This window comes from Pinus tabuliformis, chromosome 1_2 (genome assembly GCF_031772625.1).
Source record: "Pinus tabuliformis cultivar Carrire ecotype Pingquan chromosome 1_2, CPIR1, whole genome shotgun sequence".
Classification (NCBI taxonomy): domain Eukaryota; kingdom Viridiplantae; phylum Streptophyta; class Pinopsida; order Pinales; family Pinaceae; genus Pinus; species Pinus tabuliformis.
In genome coordinates this window covers 650,363,530-650,375,663 of record NC_142298.1, presented here as the reverse complement: position 1 = coordinate 650,375,663, position 12,134 = coordinate 650,363,530, and positions in this window count along the sequence as shown.

Genomic DNA, 12,134 nt, shown 5'->3' with positions numbered 1-12,134 from the left:
GAAATTTGGTTATATCCGGAATAACCATCAAGAAGTGACATACGAGATGCCCCCACTACTCGCTGAAGTATATGGTCGATCTTGTGCAGTGGATAGTTGTCCTTCAATGAGACCTTATTTAGATTTCTAAAATCAATGCATAGGCGGATCTCACCAGTCTTCTTGCGTATAGGCACTAAGTTAGATATGTAATCTGAAAATCTGAGGGGCACAATGATACCTGACTTGTACAACCTATTTACCTCCTTTTCGATAGATGGCAGCAGCTTTGGATTTATCCTTCTCAGCTTTTGTCTAAATGGTTTTTGATTGGGCTTGATAGGTATTGTGTGCTGAATAATATTTGTATCATATGTCTTTAAATCAGAATAATCCCAAGCAAACACATCTGTAAATGAAGCCATCAAACTGATGTATTTGTCCTTGATCTTTGGCGGTAATGCTTTGGACAATTTACCAACTTTGGATTGGTTATTGTACTGATGTTGACTTCTTCTACAACATTCTTCGTTGGCTGCAATGTTGGCTTGTGGGCTACATCATCCTGATCAAAAAGTTCCTCTAGAGGTATCAAGCCTTTAGGAATGATGTTATTCTTCAGCTGCAATACATCCATTTGATTGATCTGCACTTCATCTATACCATTCCCTTTGCCTTCATCGTTTTCTACATCAATTGAGGTTTCTTTGAACTTGCCCTTGTTGAGCAGAAAATCCTTAATCTCCTCATCATCTTGAAACACTTGCCAATATCGCTAATTGACTGGAATGGTTGGACGATGCTTGACATGGATTTCAAATTTATTGGTTGAGTTCATGGGAATCTTCAAGCTGCTCACTGCCTTGGCAAGAGCATCAGCAATACTATTTTGTATACGAGGCATACATGTCAAGGTGTATACTAAAAATAACTTCAAGATGTTTAAAACTACATTACGATAGGCCTGCATCCTAGGATGTTTTGCTTGATACTCACCTCTGACCTGTTTTATTACCAACTCGGAGTCACCATATACCAAAATCCTTTTCGCATTAAGCTTTCTAAGAATCTTCAGGCCAGCAATCAGAGCTTCGTACTCAGCTTCATTGTTTGAACATTCAAAGGCCAGCTTGTAAGAGCAAACCCTCACGCTGCTAGGCACTTTGTTTGGGGTGGAGAAAGGATTGCGTACCTAAATTCCAATTCCAACGCCATCATTCCCTACTGCTCCATCGAAATCCATGGTCCACAAGCCTTCTTCCTCCTCTTGTAAGTGCTGGAAATCTGTTTGCCATGTCTTGACTGCTTGCTGTCCATTATTTTCATCTGATCGCCCAACATTTTCCTGCTTTTCTTGTCTTTCTTTCTTCAAAATTTCTCTGAAATTTTCTGTTATTTCCGGTATGTCATCTGCTTCTACTATCTGACTATCTATCTCATTTAAACTATCTGAAAACAAAACAAAAGACTCTAAATCTGTATGTACATAGTTAATAGGATGATTTATAGGTTTCTCCTTGCTTGTGATCATATATTTCATTTTTTGTTCCCGATATAACTTCCTCATTTGTCCAAACACCGGGATTGTTGCATAGGAGAAATCTAGTTGTAGTGTCCCTTTCAATTTCGCTACCCAAGACCTGGAAAGAAGCATGCCAAACCTTGGAGGAATATCTGCTACCACCACATCCATCAATACATTTTTCATAGGAAGCTGATCCAAACTCACAACTAAGTCTTTGATGAGTCTTATACACCTTACTCTACTGGAATCAAATGAATAGAGATCATGATATTGCCGGTTGATGTCCAGACCAAGATTATCCAGATAGCCTTGGGCATGAGATTGTGAGAAGCTCCGGAATCGAACATGGCATTGTGTAACACAAAATAATGCAATCATAAACTAATATAGAAGGGTGGGACATCGCTATCAGGAGACTCACCATTCGTTGCTGGTCCAAAAATCATTTCAGGATGATCATCTTCTACATTTACCATGTCGGACATTGGGTCCAAATTCGACATTTTAGAAATCTATCCTCTATAACTGCTGTTCTTCATTATTTCAGTCAAGGGGATGGATACCTTTAACTTAGAAATCTTGTTCTCTAGGCTAAAAGGGGGAATTTTTTCTACCTCTTTGACTGGGATCTCTTTCCTTTCCTTTTCTTTTGATGTGGCTAGTTGTTGTGATTGTTCTGCTGATTTTGATTTTCTGCTCTCCGGACCAACCGCCTCCTTTCCTTTTCTTTGTGTAGCTGATGAATCAATTTTTTTGCTTCACCCTCCTTCTTTTTTTGAATTGGTTTGACCGACACATCTCTGTTTCTAAGAGAATATCGTTGCTGTTGTGCAGACAGAGCATTCATATACCCCCTTTGATATTCTTTCGATTCTTCTTCCAACACGGTGTCGCTAGCTAGAATAAAATTAGTGTCTTGGTGTGCAGCTGAATTCACTGCACATTCTTCCTCTTCGGTAATGTAAGTAGGCATGTTATGAAACCAGCTCAAGAAAAGATAGAAAAGATAGATCAACGCCTTAGAATTCAGCCTCTTCGAGGGGGAAACCTCCTTTACATTACATAAATGAACAATTCTTGGATGATACAAATGACAAAACCTCCTTTCTATATATAGGAGTCTAAGGAGTCACAATATAATCCAGCCGACCTAACAATAATAATATAAAGCCACAAAAATAACAATAGAGGGATTCTATGGGGCACAGAAATAACAATATGGGGGTAATAGGGGCACAACAATATAAATAAGGGGTATAACTACAATAGTAATGGGGTAATCACTAGTATTATAGGGACCCAACATGCCCCTCTCCTTCAAAAAAGTGTTGTCCTCAACGCTTGAGTAGTTCTGGATACTTCTGCATAAAATTCTCATCCTCCCATGTGGAATCTTCAGCGGATAAGTTCTTCCACTTGATAAGATACTCTGAAATTGATCGATTTCGTAGCTGTCGAGTTCTTGTTTCTGTGACTGCTTCTGGTTCCAATATAATTTTTCCTTCCTCGTCAAGTTCTGGCAATATTGTTTGAATTGGGAGCTTGTCACCTATAACCTTCTTTAAACATGAAACATGGAAAACTGGGTGCAATCGAGAAGCTGCAGGAAGCTCCAATTTGTATGCCATAGTACCAATCTTTTGCAACACCTTGTACGGACCATAATACTTTGGTGATAATTTATTATCCTTCTTAGCTTGCTTTAGGGACATTTGCTTATATGGTTGTAGCCGTAGGAATACCCAATCACCTACATCAAAACTTCTTTCACTGCGATGTTGATCTGCCTGTTGTTTCATTCTATTTTGTGCCAACACGAGGTTATCCTTTAAGAGTTGGAGGACTTGTTGTTGATGTTCGATGTGATGTTCCACTGCCTGAACCTTAGAATTTTCTCTTAAATATGATGTGATGGATGGTGGTTGATACCCATAAAGTGCCATAAATGGGGTCATTTTTGTTGCTGTATGGAAGGAAGTGTTATACCACCATTCAGCCAGAGGCAACCATTTGACCCATTGTGTCTGTTTATCAGATACAAAGCAACGAAGATATCCTTCCAAACATTTGTTTACTATCTCAGTTTGCCCATCAGATTGAGGATGATAAGATGAGCTATGAGCTAACTGAGTACCAAGACAAGAAAATAATTCTGTCCAAAAATTTCCAGTGAAAATGGGATCTCTGTCACTTACAATAATCTTTGGGTTTCCATGTAGCTTTTGAACTGTTTCCATAAATGCAGTAGAAACTGTACTGGCTTTAAATGGATGTGATAATGCACAAAAGTGTGCATACTTGGTAAGTCTGTCAACTACCACCATGATGACACTCTTTCCCTCAGACTTGGGTAAACCTGTGATAAAATCCATTGAAACCTCCTCCCAACGTTGGCTTGGAATGGATAAAGGTTGTAATAGACCCGGTGTCTTAATTGTTTCAACTTTATTTTGTTGGCAAACCAAACATTCCGCCACAAACTTTTGAATATCTGATTTAAGGCCATCCCAAAAAAATTCCTTCTTAACCCTGTGGTAAGTTTTTAAAAATCCTGAGTGCCCTCCTAAGGGAGAAGTGTGCAATTCCATAAGAATCTTTTGTTTTAGCTGGGAATTCTTACAGAGGTATAAGCGATCTTTGTACCATAACGAATCATTTTTCCAGCTAAATGTATCAGAAGTACTGGAATCTTGTTGTAGCTTTCGAATAAGTGCCCACACTTCTTCGTCATTCTTCCATTCCTCCCTTGCTTCGTTTATCCAATCTGGTTGGATAATAGAAATGGCACACAACAATGCTTCCACATCCTCATCCTTTCTTGAGAGTGCATCTGCCACCACATTTTGCTTCCCTTTTTTGTAGATGATTTCAAAGTCATAACCCAACATCTTTGTGACCCACTTTTGTTGCTCTTCAGAGGATAATCTTTGTTCTAAAAAGTATTTAAGGCTATCATGATCCGTTTTTACCTTGAAGTGTCTTCCCATTAGGTAGGGTCGCCATTTCTTAAGTGCATGGAGTATTGCCAACATTTCCTTCTCATAAATAGCTTTGCTTAAAAACTTTCCCTTGATTGGACGACTTTCAAAAGCAATGGGTCTTTCATCTTGCATTAGAACAACACCAATTCCATTTCCTGAAGCATCACATTCCACAATAAAGGTTTTTGTGAAGTCCGGTGTAGCTAAGACCGGTGCTTGGCACATTGCCTCTTTAAGATGTTCAAAGGCCTTTGTTGCTTCCGGAGTCCATGAAAATGAATCTTTCTTCAATAATGTTGTTAGAGGTGCTGCTATTCTCCCATAATTCTTAACAAACTTGCGATAATACCCTGTCAACCCAAGAAATCCTCGCAGATGCTTTATGGATGTGGGGATTTTCCATTCCTTAATGGCTTTAATTTTGCTAGGGTCTACCTTAACTCCTTCATGAGATACAATATGACCCAAATATTCCACCTCCTGGACTCCAAAGAAACATTTGGATCTTTTTGCATATAATTGTTTCTCCTCCAATAGTTGTAGCACCCTGTCAACATGTTCAACATGATCCTTCCAAGACTTGCTGTAGATTAGTATATCATCAAAAAATACTAACACAAATTTTCTAAGGAATGGTTTGAAAATTGAATTCATCAAACCTTGAAATGTTGAAGGTGCATTGGTAAGGCCAAAAGGCATGACCAAAAATTCATAATGACCCTCATGAGTTCTAAATGCCGTTTTTGGAATGTCTTCAATCTTCATTCTGATTTGATGATATCCCGAACGAAGATCCAACTTGGTGAAGTAAATTGATCCATGCAATTCATCCAGTAATTCATCAATGACAGGAATGGGGAACTTATCTTTAATAGTGAGCTTGTTGAGCTCCCTATAATCTGGACACATGCGCCATGATCCATCCTTCTTGTGCACCAATACTACTGGAGCTGAGAAAGAACTTTGACTCGGTTGAATTATACCAGCCTCTAGCATTTCTGCAACCATACGTTCAATTTCACTTTTTTGGACATAGGGATATCTGTACGGCCTGATGTTTGGAGGAACACTTCCTGGAATCAGATGAATAGCATGATCATGATCACGCATAGGTGGGAGACCTTTGGGAGTCTCAAATACCTTGGAATGATTGTCCAAGACTTTTTGGAGATCTGGAGAAATAGATGATTCCAATGTGGAAACATCTAGCGAACATAATTGTGCAATTACACCTCTTTGCTCCTTTTTTAGAAGCTTTGTCATACCATTAGAGCTGATTATCTTTCCTGGTTTCCCTGCAATACCCCTTAATTCAACTTCCTTTCCTTCCGTAGAAAATTTGATGAAAAGTTCTTGAAAATTAAAAGCTATTGTACCCAAGGATTGTAGCCATTGGACTCCTAGTACAACATCAGCACCTCCCATTGGAATGGAAAGCATTGGGCTAGTCAATACATATTCTCCCATGGATAGCTTGATATTATGGCACTTTCCAGAGCAATTTATTGTTCCTCCATTTGCAATCATCACTTGACACTCTGGTGCTGGATATAGGAAGCAATTCAATTCTTTTGCTACCCTACAATGAATAAAATTGTGGGTGCTTCCTGAATCAATCAACACTATTACCTTTTTCTTCTTGATTTGTCCTTCTATCTTGATGGTTTGAGGAGTGGTAATTCCCGCCAATGCATTACAAGATATGGTCGGATTTATTTGTTCTTCATCTAGGCTTTGTTCCTGGAGTATATCTTCTTCTTTTGACCTTTCTTGCTCCTTTTCTTCTTCCTCTTCACAATCTATGTAGAATAATTTCTTCTCAGCACACTTATGACCTTTAGTGTATTTGCTATCACAACTGTAACAAAGCCCTTTTGCTCTTTTTTCTTCCAATTGTTGTGGTGTCAACCTTATAGGTTGTGGAAGACTAGGGGCAACAACACTTCCGTCTTTATAGTTGTGAGTGGTATGCTTCCTGGTTGCCATAATTTTGCTTTCCATTTTTCTTGCTAACCTGAATGCCTTCTCTAATGAATCAGGTTCCCAAAGGCGAACATCATGTTGGATATTATCCTTTAAAGACCCTATGAACACATCAATCCTATGCTCCTCTGGAATATCTTTTACCCTTATGTTCAATTTTTGGAACTCCTCAATGTGCTCCATTATTGAACCCTTTTGTTTGAGACTTATCAATTGGCTAAAAAAAGTGTTGCTTTTTGTATCTTCATAATGTGCTATCAATTCTTCCGTAAAAATTGCCCAAGTGATAAATTGTTTACGAGAGCAAAGCCATTGATACCATACAAACTGATTTGGTTCCAAATATACAGTTGCCATACGTACCTTTTGTGTGTTTTGCACATTATTGAGATCGAAGAATTGCTCCATCTGTAATATCCATGTGGCGGGATCCTTGCCATCAAACTTCCTCATATCGATTTTTGGAATATGGTGATTCTTCGATCCAACATTAGCATCTATGGAATCATGATTAACATTTCTTTTGTTCTCATCATGAGTTTCCTTTACTACCTTTTCACCATTAGTGACCCTTTCTTGTAGCAACTTCTTCAATTCCTCCATATCTATCTTCAAATCTATCTTCAAATCTGCCATGTCTCTCTTCAAATCTGTCTTCGAATCATCCATCTTAGCTTCCATGCTCTTTATCTTAGATTCCATGCCACTTATCTTAGCTTCTGTTAGCTTTTGTGAGCGTGACATTTGTTGCACTTGTTCTTGTAATTTTGATATATCATGTAGCATTTCTTCCTCTTCTTCATGAGTCATGCTAGAGCTTTCAGGTTCCTTACTAGGTGTTTGCATTTTCTTTCCTCGGGGCATCAGTTACCGATAATAATGCTTTACTATGCCCTTTGAATTCCGTTAAACCAAGCTTACACAAAAATTTTAAAAAAAACTACACACCTTTTTTCACTTTATAGAAGGCTGATATTGAATCTGATGTATCTCTGTAATTTCAGATCATCCAGTTCTGAAATTGCTACCTGTAGTAGCCTTCTACGTCCTCTTTCCAATGCCACAAGTCTGAGCCAAATTGGATTCTCCAAGGAAGAGTTATGTGAAATCTCCCACAGTGACTTGCTTTTAGACTGGTTCAGTAGAGCGAACTTGTACGACGTGCCACGAGTCACTGTTTCAACCTTTGAATCTGAAACACACACACAAGAAACTACAGTCCGTCCTCTTTCTGTACCTTTTTACGAAATTTCAATCCGATCCTCAGAGAGAGAGTTATGACGATTTTCCCCAGGTCACCTGTTTTGAATGTAATTCAGGAGTCTGCAAAAAGCCAACTTCCTCAGATCATATCTCCGAAAATATCACGCGAAAAGCTCTGAAATTCGGACCCAAGGTTCAGCGCCAATTCTTCTCAAATGGGTTTTTTTTGCGACTTCTGAAACGTCACAGAAAAAAGGTTATAGCGAAAATGCCACGATGACCTGTTTGGAGCAGCGAAACCCTAGAATCCAAAGCTCTGATACCAAATGTTATGAAACCAGCTCAAGAAAAGATAGAAAAGATAGATCAACGCCTTAGAATTCAGCCTCTTCGAGGGGGCAACCTCCTTTACATTACATAAATGAACAATTCTTGGATGATACAAATGACAAAACCTCCTTTCTATATATAGGAGTCTAAGGAGTCACAATATAATCCAGCCGACCTAACAATAATAATATAAAGCCACAAAAATAACAATAGAGGGATTCTATGGGGCACAGAAATAACAATATGGGGGTAATAGGGGCACAACAATATAAATAAGGGGTATAACTACAATAGTAATGGGGTAATCACTAGTATTATAGGGACCCAACAAGGCAGCTCATCTGAAGTAAAGAGATGGTTTTCTTCGCCTATTACATTCCCGTCCTCATCTGACTCCGGTCCATGCACAAATTCTGTTGCAAAGGTGTTTGTACTGGCTGTTGTACTGTCTGCTCTTGAGTTCGCTGATCTCTCTGTCGTATTCTATATTGTGGCTATTGCTGGCCACGAAATTTAGGATTCCTAACTTGTGGCTCTAGCTTGTCAAGTTTTACCCTTTCCAGCATTTGCTCTACCTTTTTGAGAAGCCGATCAATTGAAGAAGATTCTTCTTTCACAATGGTTTTCTTCTCTTCTTTCGCTCTAGCTCTTTTGGACAACAGATTTTCGTCAACGCTGACCGCAATTTTCTGCATGTTTTCCATTGTGGTTGGTTCCCTCTCTCTTAATTGGTACGCCATGTCAGCATCAAAACCATCTGGAAACTTCATCATTGCTAGTCCCACAGGTGGCTTTAGATGATCTGGAATTTCGTTATAGACTGCATTAAATCTAACACAATAATCATGGACCGACTCACCGCATTCCGTTTGATTTGTTCATACTCGGCCAGAATTTGAAGGGGATTCTTTTTCACTTCCCACCGGTTCAAAAATTGTCTTTGTAGTTCAGCCAAGGTAGTGATACTTGCAGCCATCAAACCTCTGAACCATTTCCTCACATCACCTGCAAATGTCTGTGCAAAGAGCCTCATTGCCACGTTCTTTGCATCAATCTCATGAAGTTCATAAAAGTCTACCATTTTGTCTACATGTTGCTGAGCAGTAATGTTGTTAGGAGTGCCATAAAAAAATGGGATTTTACTTTGATAATCCATTGGCATGTCATTTGGGACTTGGGGCAGAAAAAGGGGTGCGAAATGGGCAGCCATCATTCTTGGTGGATTTGGCCTTGGAGGTGTTGGAGGAGTGTGAACAGTTTGTAAGGGGCTTGCAATTGGAGTTTGGGGTTGTGTTGCAATGTAATTATCAATTAATCTATTAGCTCTTTCTATTTCAAGGTCTATAAGAAATTGCGGATTGGGGACAGTATAATCAACAACCCTTTCGGATTTAGACTCAAACATTGATATCTCAAATCATTCGTCAAACTCAAGCTCTTCAAGATACTCAAAAATGTCAGGACATGAATGGGATTTGAACACGGGAGTTATGGTGCTTTCTTGACGAAGGAGTCTTGGGATCAAATTGGGGCTTTCGTAAATATGAGGAGGATCTGGGTCTGGATTTGCTCTGGTATATCGTCTTGAAGCCAGCGTGCTATTGAGAAAAATCACAAGACACGACCAAATTACTCAGCTTTTCCAATCCTAAGCTCATCATCCTGAAGCTCAGAATTATTATGAAATAATGGGATTTGACTTCAACTTAGTCCCTAGAGGAGTCACCACTATGTTAGCACCTAAATTTGCCTTAAGGCTGAAGGAAGGAAAAAATTAGGGTAACCACAAACCACGCTCAGTCTAGTAGCTAGCCCTACCAGACCAGGAGAGGGCTCTCTCCGAGTCACGCTCAATGAATAGATGATCGAAAATGGTCTGAGATGACTTACAATGAAATATTTACCTTAGGCTAGTAAGTGAATAGGGATTCTGGAAACAATTTATGAAATGACCAAGCTTTTGGGATGTTATGGGACTGGCGCTCAGTAAAGAACAGAGAATTTAATACAAAGGCACATATTATTCTGTGAGGAAAGGTAGGCGGAAAATGTAACAAGTTAGTTTGAGGTACCGCAGCATGAAAAGATTGCTGAAGAAAGTGAAAAGGTCATAGTGACATGAATCCTTTTCAACAGAAGAATAACACTGAACATGAAATTTTCCCATAGGCAGAGCAATAAAATTGAATTCTACCTAATCTCACTCAGAAAATTTCACTGGAAATGAACATGAATCAAATTAGGAAACATAACTAAATACATATGAAAACATAAGAGACACATTTGTTGCACTCACAACCACAAGAATCTCATGAAGCAAAGCTGCGGCCTTTCATTAATTCTCTGTCAAAAAGACATAGTGAAGAAACCAAGTTTCTTGCCCACAGTCTCCCAGAAGTTACAAGCCAACCAACCCTTTGCAAATAACTTGCATACAATATGTAGAATGTGTGAGGAAGAGATAGAGTGCCCAGGGGTTGGGAAGTTACTCGAATCATTACAAAATGGAGATGGAGAGCCAACCATCAGCTACAGGTGCAGCGCTGCAAACATGACATTTGGCATTGGGTGACCGTTTGCCTTCCTTTGCCACTTGGATAGAAGCCAATCTGGAGAAAAAAACTCTTCAAATTCCACCTTTGGTGACAAAAAAACGAAGTGTAGATGACCGGGTCCACTTGGAGAAGTCGTGAACTGAAATTTTGCGAAACGAAAGAAAATTGGCAATTTTTCCTCTGTGCGCCGCGCCATTTTCTCTGTGCGTCATGCTAGTTTGGGGCACTTGAGGGTGTCCAAAATGTGCCCAAGTGGGCTTGTTGGAAAGCCTGTCCTGCGTACTTCCTAACCCAACTAGAATTTTCAAATTTGGTGCTTTTTTTCCCCTCCAAATCTTCATTCTCCCAAGACTGCTTTCTGTGTGTCAAAAAAGTGGCAAGGAGGCCATTTTTTGGTGTTTTTTGACCTTTAGGAGACCCAGATCTTGCCCAAATCTCTTGCTTGGACACCAGTAGTCACAATTTTTGATGCTGAATCCAAATCTACAAGCCATTTCTTAATTGGAGCCCTAGAATTTTAGCATCGCGCCAGTGGCGCGGCGCATAGGAAGAAAATCCCTGTTTTTTGCCCAAAAAATTTCCCTGTGACGAAAAATTGCCCAAATTTTTTGAAATTTGGGCTGGAAGTTCTATATGGGAAGCCATACTGAGCCAAGGAAGCCTCAGCCAAGATTCTAAGCCTATCTTGCTCTTTTGCCCGTTTTTCCCTTCTTGTTGCTTTCCTCAGATTTGCTTTTAAATTCCTTATCCGGGCCTGTGCACTCATGTTTCGCACCCTGTAACGGAAAGCCATATGTCTCAATAAAGCAAGGTCTGGGTCAGCTTTGTCTAGTAGCCTCTCCAAATGCATGCTCCCCCTCTCAAGGTTGGCCTCTCGATCCTCATTGATTGCTTGCTCCCAAGATGTGAGCGCAACCCTTCTTCTTTGAGCAGCCTGGCGATGCTCACTACAACAAAACCAGCGATTTGTGCCAGATTTAGCGCCAGATTTTAGTGCAATTTTTTTGTAATTGTGATGAGCAACCTGGCGCTAAATCTGGCTCTATTGTACAATTTTTAAAGCGTCCTTTTTTGCACCTGATTTTGCATCCTTTTTCACGCTAGATTTTGCATCATTTTTTACACCAAACTATGCATCATTTTTTGCGTCAAATTTTGAACCAATATTTGCATCTTATTTTATGACAGGTTTTGCTTCTAGTTTTGTGTCATTTTTTGCATCTATTTTTCATTCTATTTTGCTTCCTATTTTGTGTCATTCTTTGCTTCCATTTTTGCGCCATCATTTGCATCAAGTTTACACTGTATTTTGAATCCAATTTAACGTCTTTTTATGCATCCATTTTGTGTCAGTTTTTCCATTTAGTCTTACGCCAGATTTTGTATCTAGGCTTACACTAGTTTTTGCTTCTATTTTTGCACCAGCTTTGGTGCCTATCTTTGCACCATCTGTTGAATTTGATTTAGCACCAAATTTTGCATCCATTTTTGTGCCCATTTTTGCATTTTTTTTGGACCATTTTTAACATCCACATTTACGTTTGATTTGTCTCCATTTTTCCCATCTCATTTTGCACC